Below are 10,819 nucleotides of genomic sequence, written 5' to 3' on the forward strand. Positions count from 1 at the left end.
CTCAATATATAGGATGAGTCTAAGGCGAAGGACAGCATTGATAATACCAATGAAAAGAAGTGCAAGTCCAGCATCTAATGTAGTTATAAAAATCTTAAATATTTATTGAGATCCATTAAAAATATCCATGTGCAGACCGGATGTAAACCGCTTACACATGTCAAGCTGCAAGTCAAACCTTACTCATAGCATCATGACTAAGGGCTGACTTGCAGCCTGAAATGCATAAGCATAAGATTTTACCTACATTAGATGCTGGGCTTGCACTTCTTTCTATTAATATTCCTATGTACAGGTCCTTCTAAAAAAATTAGCATATTGTGATAAAGTTCATTATTTTCTGTAATGTACTGATAAACATTAGACTTTCATATATTTTAGATTCATTACACACAACTGAAGTAGTTCAAGCCTTTTATTGTTTTAATATTGATGATTTTGGCATACAGCTCATGAAAACCCCAAATTCCTATCTCAAAAAATTAGAATATCATGAAAAGGTTCTCTAAACGAGCTATTAACCTAATCATCTGAATCAACTAATTAACTCTAAACACCTGCAAAAGATTCCTGAGGCTTTTAAAAACTCCCAGCCTGGTTAATTACTCAAAACCGCAATCATGGGTAAGACTGCCGACCTGACTGCTGTCCAGAAGGCCATCATTGACACCCTCAAGCAAGAGGGTAAGACACAGAAAGAAATTTCTGAACGAATAGGCTGTTCCCAGAGTGCTGTATCAAGGCACCTCAGTGGGAAGTCTGTGGGAAGGAAAAAGTGTGGCAGAAAACGCTGCACAACGAGAAGAGGTGACCGGACCCTGAGGAAGATTGTGGAGAAGGACTGATTCCAGACCTTGGGTGACCTGCGGAAGCAGTGGACTGAGTCTGGAGTAGAAACATCCAGAGCCACCGTGTACAGGCGTGTGCAGGAAATGGGCTACAGGTGCCGCATTCCCCAGGTCAAGCCACTTTTGAACCAGAAACAGCGGCAGAAGCGCCTGACCTGGGCTACAGAGAAGCAGCACTGGACTGTTGCTCAGTGGTCCAAAGTACTTTTTTCGGATGAAAGCAAATTTTGCATGTCATTCGGAAATCAAGGTGCCAGAGTCTGGAGGAAGACTGGGGAGAGGGAAATGCCAAAATGCCTGAAGTCCAGTGTCAAGTACCCACAGTCAGTGATGGTCTGGGGTGCCATGTCAGCTGCTGGTGTTGGTCCACTGTGTTTTATCAAGGGCAGGGTCAATGCAGCTAGCTATCAGGAGATTTTGGAGCACTTCATGCTTCCATCTGCTGAAAAGCTTTATGGAGATGAAGATTTCATTTTTTAGCACAACCTGGCACCTGCTCACAGTGCCAAAACCACTGGTAAATGGTTTACTGACCATGGTATTACTGTGCTCAATTGGCCTGCCAACTCTCCTGACCTGAACCCCATAGAGAATCTGTGGGATATTGGGAAGAGAAAGTTGAGAGATGCAAGACCCAACACTCTGGATGAGCTTAAGGCCGCTATCGAAGCATCCTGGGCCTCCATAACACCTCAGCAGTGCCACAGGCTGATTGCCTCCATGCCACGCCGCATTGAAGCAGTCATTTCTGCAAAAGGATTCCCGACCAAGTATTGAGTGCATAACTGAACATAATTATTTGAAGGTTGACTTTTTTTGTATTAAAAACACTTTTCTTTTATTGGTCGGATGAAATATGCTAATTTTTTTAGATAGGAATTTTGGGTTTTCATGAGCTGTTTGCCAAAATCATCAATATTAAAACAATAAAAGGCTTGAACTACTTCAGTTGTGTGTAATGAATCTAAAATATATGAAAGTCTAATGTTTATCAGTACATTACAGAAAATAATGAACTTTATCACAATATGCTAATTTTTTTAGAAGGACCTGTATATGCGTGTATTAGTCAGTTACCAGCATAGCTATAGTAAGGCCAGCTCCAGATGTGGCTGTTAATTTCTTACTCTTGTTAGCCATATGCAACAAATCTTTGGGAAATTCTGCAAATATCATATGTGTATTTCATTGTGGATTTAACAGATTTGCCTCCGACAACCCCTTGAATTGCAAAGGGTAAAATCGACTGTGAAAATCTGTGCAATGTCCTCTATAGAATTGGCATGCTGCTGAATTGAACATCCATTGCCTGCTCTGATTTCCATGCAGAAATTTTCATGTCAATGTGGATTTTAAAACCCCATGCCCCTGCTGCAGATTTGCTTTATGGAATCCACCTACAAAACTACAGCAAATCCGCCATGTCTAGAGTTGTCCTTGGGTTACATATGGAGAAGAAAGCTGCAGTATAGACATGTGGTTTGTGTTCTTGTTTTGTTACAAGTGCAAGTGTGATTTGAAGTAGAAACCATGCTCGGAAAATGTCTTTAGAACTGCCTGTAGAAACTTAATATTACATACAATTTCAGGTTTGAGTCATTTAGGAAGTCCTAAGAAATGGAATGTGTCCTAAAAAAGAGGTGTAGACAGTAGACAAGTCATTATCATTGTATCTCATATCAACATAAGCTATACATGGTTGCTCGATTACAGTCTACATGGTATGAAAAAACTTATGAATGACGAGGAAGATGGAGCGCATACCAAATACAATGGACATGCATAGTTAAAGGGCATCTGTCACCACATACCACTATGTCAAACAGTCGACAGCTGTCCATTATGTCTCTGGCATCTCCATGTGTTCCAGTCAATCCTCCCCAAAAAATATTTTTTATTACATGCAAATTACCCCCTAGGTGCAAAAAGGACAGTGCCGTTGCACCCAGAGGCTCCCCTCCCTGTCTTTTATGCCACTCCCCCACTGCTGTGATGGACAGGCCAGGCTGTCCCTGAAGTCTATCGGGATTGCGTTCTGTACATGCGCAGTACAGGGATGGAGACTGACAATCTGCCCGGCCGTCCGCATCTCTTTACTGCTCATGTATAGAATGCGATCCCGCAAGACTTCAAGGACTGCTTGGCCTGTCCATCACAGCTGTGGGGGGTGCGGCATAGTAGACAAGGAGGGGAGCCTCTGGGAGCAATGAACTCTAATGGCACCACCCTTTTGGCACAAGTCTTTTTTCAGAGGATTGACAGACCATATGGGGATCCCAGAGACATCATGGGACTCTGCCTACATGTGTGGATGGACTGCTGCTGACTGTTGGACATAGTGGTATGTGGTGACAGATACCCTTTAAATACTTGTATTACAGGATTTGAGAAGTGTACTATTGTTTTAATACAGTGAAAATGTTGACTCATTTATCAAATTCAGCATAACACACTATTAGTGCGTACATATAAAACCATATGATATGCAGCAGTTTACTAATGATATAATATTATAATACAGAGGAATCTAAACAAACTTTTCCCTTCTTGACTTCATCCTATTATTGTCCTCCTTACCTTAAAGGGGTTGTCCTCTGAAAAAAAAATGTCTACAGTTTTCAAATCAGCACCTTGATCTGAATACTATTGTAATTGCATGTAATTAGAAATGTAGTATAGCCACTGAATTATTCAATAAAATGTATCTGTATAGCGCCACCTGCTGTGTGTTCCTTTTTTAATTTCTTTGACCTGCTCACTGAGATGGCCACACATGTTCAGTTTCATCCTTCAACTGCTTCCTGAGCTGTAATAGGGAGAGAGCTGCAGCAGAAAAGACATTTCCTGTGAGCTGCCAGCAGTGTTGGACTGGGGTACCTTGGGCCCTCCAGTAAAATTTATTGTGGGGGCCCACCGTACAGATACTTTCAAATATAATAAATATTTAAACAAGTTTGAGGTGCTGTAGATTGAATATATGTATATAGTGCAGTAAGTGTACTGTGTTATGTGCCACTTGTGCAAGGGGTGGGAGACTAGGGGCCCACCGGGGGATTTCCCTGTACTCCTGTGGGTCAGTCCGAGCCTGGCTGCCAGCTTGATATAAATCTAGCAGAGCAATGACTGGGGATATCTCTGGACCCATGTGAGGTACGGGGCTGGTTCTAGCTTTGTTAGAAAGAGGTTATCTTGTACTATGTGACTGATTTTCATTTTTTACATTTGTCATGGGATAACCTATTTAATTTTGAATGATATATTATTTAGGAAGTTTTATGGTTGGCTCTTTGCAGGTTAGGGTGACAGGTACTGTAGTACGAGTGATTTCAAAGATTGCTGTAGACTTCATGGTGTTCTTTGCTGACTGGATGAATTGTCTCCTCTGTGGGGAATCTCTTTTGATCAACCCAGTCAAATGCATACAAAACAGACTGTTTTTGTGTAAATGAAAACCCCCTAAATCTTCTGTTTACACATTTCATGGGGACTTTTACATGGACAGTGTAAAAATGCTAAACCTGCAAGTCTTCTATTGATGACTACTTATCTGATAAGTCATCTTCTAAAATCCTAAGGAAAAGGTTAAGTTTGTAGGCACACATGATACTAAACAACACAGTAATATGTCACAGAGGGAAAAGCGTCATTTCTGTCATGTCCTCCAACAGTCGTAACCGCCTTTACATGGCTGTAGATTGATCTCTTTCACTGTTTTTGTATTTCAGAGAAATTTTTGATGTTAGCTTTGGCTTCTGATATACTACTGCGTCCAGTGGTGTGACTCTCAATGAGGAGAGGACCACACATCTGACGCTGCCCAATCAGCACAGATAGCATTAGGCCTCTGGTTCATTCCTTGTTCAGAATCATGGCCCCTTGACGGTGCTTGACTTAATTAACATACAGTATGAGGAATTGAAGCTACTGGGACTGAATGCTCGGGAATGGGAGCCTAAGAAAAAAAACAGGGGTAGCAGGTAAAGGTTGCTGACGTTGTTGGAGGATGTGAAAGGTTCTCGTTAACTACGTCGATTTCTGCAGGAGTAGCTGACAATGTAATGTCAATGGGGGCCTCCTAAGTATCTCCTTATCTCCTCTCACCAGTGAAATAAACTTCAGGTTGGTGGAGCTGAACCTGCATGTTTATGGTGGAGGTGGTGGGTTTTTTGCCAAACACTTGCTATCCGGTGTATGGCCATGTTGACCTGTTACATGTACGCTTGGCAGATGAAGGCATTTGTGTTGGTCCCATGTTCATATGTGTCCGTATTTCAGAGAAAAAAATAAGTTCTAATATATGCAAATGAGCTTCTAGGAGCAATGCAAATGAGCTTCTAGGAGCAATGGGGGTGTTGCCATTATACCTTGAGCCTCTGCTCTCTCTGCACCTGCCGTGCCCTTTCCATTATGATCGTCAGGACCAGGCATGATCACATTTATACTGTCTGGCGCTGTCAATCAAAGTGTAGAGGGCACAGCAATTGCAGAGAGAGCTAAGCCTCTAGGTGTAACGGCAACGCCCGCGTTGCTCCTAGAGGCTCATTTGCATATATTAAAACATCTTTCTTCTCAGCAATGCGGGCACATATGAACATGCAACAGGTTAGACAGTTACAAATCTGCTTACAGATGCCCTTTAAATTAAGCATGATGTGGGTGTTATTTTGGTATTTTGCTCTGTAGACTTTTTAATATGCCCTAAAAATAGATGTACATAATATGAAACAGCTTCTTTACACGCTACAAAGAAACCCAACATGTTTAGAAAATTTCAGGCATTTACACACAGTTTTAAACACACAAAGAAAAACTGTGTGAACCCTGCCCCACAACACATTCACAACAGTACCCCATTATCCCTTCCTAAAATTTAGCTCAGAAGCTGATCACAAACCATACACTTTGAGTGCTGGCTGTTTAATACAGCTAATAAAAGCCTGCAGTGGTTGCGATCAAACAGAACTTTAATCCTGGCCATCTAAAGCTGGATTTACACATCTCGAATATTAGGCCGATTATTGGGAATGAATGTTCCTATGAACACTCGTACAAAATTATCTGCCCATGTAAGCGTGCTGCAGATCACCCGAAGAATGAGTGACATGCTCCTTCATCGCGTGAAATGATTGCTGGTGCGGAGGCCTGAATTATCATTTCCAGGCAGCAGATTGTGCTTTCTAACCAGCACTCTACTGCCCAAGAACAATGATTTAGTATGGGGACGAGCGATAGCAGCAGCTATCACTAGTCCTCATACTGTGGAGGTGATCGCTACCTGTAAATACAGGGCTTTACCTTCACTTAACAAGCAGCCAACTGTCAGGAAAGAATGCTTCCTTCCCAAAAATCTGCTGCTCTTCATCCGGTGTAAATGCACCTTAACCCCTCAGATGCTACAGTCAATAGCGTCTGTAACATCTGACATCTGATTCTCCTCGCAAGACAATCTAAGGGGGTCAATCAGTTTTCATGGACCTATTGTCATCACAAATACACAATATACTGATATTATGAATTGAAAAAAATATTCTGCCTCTCCCTTTCCCATATATAATATAAAGAAATTTAATTAAAAAAATCAGAAAAAGTATGAACCCTCAAAATATAAAAAATTGAGTGCTCAATGGATGGCACTGTTGTACACGGTGTAATTGGATCATAAATGTACTGTACAACTTGTAAATGAATCAGAAATTAATGTGCTTGCTCTGGTTGTGGGGTCATCAAGGCCAACGGTGGAGCTCTATCCCAAACAGTATAGACAAGTTGACTCCATAGAGAATGAAGGATAGCACTCACCAATATAGTCAACTTTTCCTTTATTACTCACAAGGAGGTAAACAACAGGATAAGGGTGCAAGACACCACACATTCATCACAAACAGCGAATATGCTTCCTCAGGCGTCTGACGTCAGATGCCTGAGGAAGCATATTCTCCGCTCTCCCACTGATACACCTCTCCCACAGAACTGTCCTTCCTGGACATTGGTGACAGGCAGGCAGGGGCAGATTGTCCATAGACCCTACAGGGAAATTTCCCAGTGGGACGGATCCCAGGGAGCTGCCCAAGCCCTCCTCATGTCTGCTGGCAGATGGGGATCTGATGCTCTCAGCATTAATCCCTTAAGGACCATTGCCGTACATGTACGTCACAGCTGGACCTGACTTATGGACCAGTGACGTACATGTAGGCAGGCTTTTCGGGAGGGTGCAGGAGCTGCACCCGCACAATCAGTAGCAGGCGTCTGGCAGTCACTGACAGCTGGACCCCTGTTGCATACGCCGGCATCGGTGAGAACACAGATGCCAGCATATTAACCCCTTGTATGCCACGGTCAAAGCTGACTGCAGCATGCACGGGGTTTGTGGAGGGCACGCGTGTCCGATGGCTGAGAAGCCAGCCCGATGCCTTCCATAGGCATCGGGGCTTGCCTTCTACGGAAGCCTGTGAGATCCAGCCCCTTAGGCTGATTCTCACAGGCAGGCTGTAAGCATACAAGCTGACAGCCAATGCATTACAATACACAATGTATTGTAATGCATTGCAGAGAGGATCAGACCCCCAGAAGTTGAAGTCCTAAAGTGGGACAAAAATAAAAAGTAAAAAAAACTCTTTTCCATAATAAAAAAATAAATTAAAGGGAACCTGTCTCCTCCAACAAACATCCCAAGCCAGCTGCAGTACCTTAGAGTAGCCAGCAGCATGTTTGTAACGATAATTTTCTTTCTGCAGGCAGATGAAGCAAAAGCTGTAAAAATGATTTTTAATCCCCTGCCGGCGCCCTTCTCTAGTCCGGCTTGAACTCATAGGGGCAGCGGCGTCCTTGCTTCAAGTCACGGTAACCATGCCCCCTTCCCTGCCCCTTCACTGTGACTGACAGCCGGCAGTTCGGCAAAGCCAGCCGAACTGTCGTACATAAGCGCTGTCAGTCACAGCGAAGGGGCAGTAAAGGGGGCATGGTTACCGTGACTTGAAGCAAGGAGGCCGCTGCCTCCGTGAGTTCAAGCCTGACTAGAGTTTGTTGGAGGTGACAGGTTCCCTTTAAACACATAAATTTAGAAAAAAAATTTGAAAAACAGACATATTTGGTATCTCAGCATCTGTAACGACTGGCTCTATAAAAATATCACATGAACTAAAAAAATTTAATAAGCCATTTTTTGTCACCTTACATCACTAAAAATGCAACACCAAGCGATCAAAAAGGCGTATGCCCCTTAAAATAGTACCAATCTAACCATCACCTCATCCCGCAAAAAAAGCTCCTACCTAAGACAATCGTCCCAAAAAAAAAAATGTCTCTGAGACACTAAAACATTATTATTTTTTGTTTCAAAAATGATATTATTGTTTAAAACTTAAACAAATAAAAAAATGTATACATTAGGTATTGCCACTTCCGCAACGACCTGCTCTATAAAAATACCACATGAGCTAACCCCTCAGGTGAACATGGTAAAAAATAAAAATAAAAACTGTGCCAAAAAACTGTGCCAAAAAACTGTTTTTTGTCACCTTACATCACAAAAAGTGTAATAGCAAGCGATGAAAAAGTCATATGCACTCTAAAATAGTAACAATCAAACCGTCATCTCATCCCGTAAAAATGATACCCTACCTAAGACAATCGCCCAAAAAATAAAAAAACATGATTTTATTTTTTTTTTCAAAAATGATATTATTGTGTAAAACTTAAATAAATTAAAAAAGTATACATATTAGGTATTGCCACGCTGTAACGACCTGCTCCATAAAAATATCACATGACCTAACCCCTCAGGTGAACACCGTAAAAAAATAAAAATAAAAACGGTGTCAAAAAAGCAATTTTGTGTCACCTTACATTACAAAAAGTGTAATACCAAGCGATCCAAAAGTCATATGCACCCCAAAAAGTACCAATCAAACTGTCATCTCATCCTGCAAAAAATGAGCCCCTACTTAGGACAACCATAAAACTATGGCTTTGAGAATATAGAGACACAAAAAAATATTTTTTTTCAAAAATGCTTTATTATGTAAAACCTAAAGAAACAACCCAAAAAGTAGTCGTATTGTTGCGTCCGTAACAACCAGCTCTATAAAAATACCACATGACCTGACCTGTCAGATGAACGTTGTAAATAACAAAAAATAAAAACAGTGCCAAAACAGCTATTTTTTGTTACCTTACCTCGCAAAAAGTGTAATATAGAGGAACCAAAAATCATATGTACCCTAAAATAGTACCAAAACTGCCACCTTATCCCGTAGTTTCCAAAATGGGGTCACTTTTTTAGAGTTTCTACTCTACGGGTGCATCAGGGGGTCTTCAAATGTGACATGGCAACATAAAATTATCCCAGTGAAATCTGCCCTCCAAAAAACATATTGCGTTCCTTTCCTTCTGCTCCCTGCCATGTGCCCGTACAGCAGTTTACGACCACATATGGGGTGTTTATGTAAACTACAGAATCAGGGTAATAAATAGTGAGTATTGTTTGGCTGCTAACCCTTGCTTTGTTACTGGAAAAAATGGATTCAAATGGAAAAATCTGCAAAAAAAGTGAAATTCTGAAATGTAAGCCTCACAAAGGGACTTCAGACCTGAACTGGTCCTTAAAAAGTGGGTTTTGGAAATTTTCTGAAAAATTTCAAGATTAGCTTGTACAAGATTTTTGTACCAGGGCCACATTAAGTTCTCAGCCCGCCCCTGCAGGCAAAAAGCTTGCCTTTCCCTGCTAGTGTAGGCTCACAACGGTTGTCAAGGATTCAGTAGAACATAGTCTATTGCATGGGATATTGACCATTGTATATAATCAATACTATGGCACCACTCTGGATTTTCTTTGACGCATTTACATTATTATTTTACTTTTCTATAATGAGAAAACTATTTAGTAAATCATTAGCGCCTTATCAAGTCAACTGTTTTTAATACCAGGGTCAATTTAGCTTTTACCTGGAGGCAACAATGTAGCTTGTCTTCAAATTCTCAAAAAATACAGGACCTAGTGGTAAGTACTTCTATACAATGTTGAAGGTATAGTTATCACAGTTTAAGAATGTTAATGTAAAAATCAGTATTTTAATTCCTGGTGACTGATTGCACACAATTGGTGTGACATGGAAAACAAAGCCAGCTTCCCTTACTTAACATCTTGGCTGCTGTAGATATCATATCTCCAAATGACTCTATTAATGATTTACCAAGCCATTGGAATCTAGACATATAATAAAATGAAGAAAAAACCATGCCAGTAACAGCATTAAGCTGTGTCCCCAATAGCACACTGAAACATAAAAAAGAACATGTTGATGCTTCATTTCTATCTACTCCTGACACCCGGGCTAGGCAAAAAGTACTCAGCAGTCCTGGCTCGGAACTCACAACAGCTATTAATTTGCTGTGAAGAACACACCCTGGCATAAAAGGTTTGGGAAATAAAGCATCCAGGTTGAACACCAGATTTTTTAGCTCATCACCAATCTTTCTGACAATGTTTTTGCCCTAGTGTTAGAAAAAGGTGGAACTTCAGTTTTTTCTGGAAGACCTGACTTGGCATGGTTTAGTTTTGAGCTCTTTGCACCTCATGCACAGTGTGTCATTAAAAAATCAGTTGTCCAAGATTAGAAAGACATGGTTGCCTTCTTCACAAAACAGCACCACAAGTGTTCATAGGTTTGTCTGGTATTGCACTTCAGCTCTATTCACTTCAATGGAGCCCAACCATCTGTTTTGCAAAGTGCTGTAGTCGAGCAAGACAATTATTGTTGCATCTATGGTTGTCCTTCAGTTTTAAAAGCAATCTTAACCAATTTCTCACTTAAAGTTTAATAGTCTAGCCTTTATTGGGCAGACTAGATGGGCCAAATGGTTCTTATCTGCCGAAACATTCTATGTTTCCATGTTTCTTTGAAGAAAATGATAGCTGCATAAATGTGAGATGGAAGGATAGGAGTTGAATTGTTTTATAAATATACGTTGAG

Source organism: Bufo gargarizans, chromosome 3 (assembly GCF_014858855.1).
Source record: "Bufo gargarizans isolate SCDJY-AF-19 chromosome 3, ASM1485885v1, whole genome shotgun sequence".
Lineage (NCBI taxonomy): Eukaryota > Metazoa > Chordata > Amphibia > Anura > Bufonidae > Bufo > Bufo gargarizans.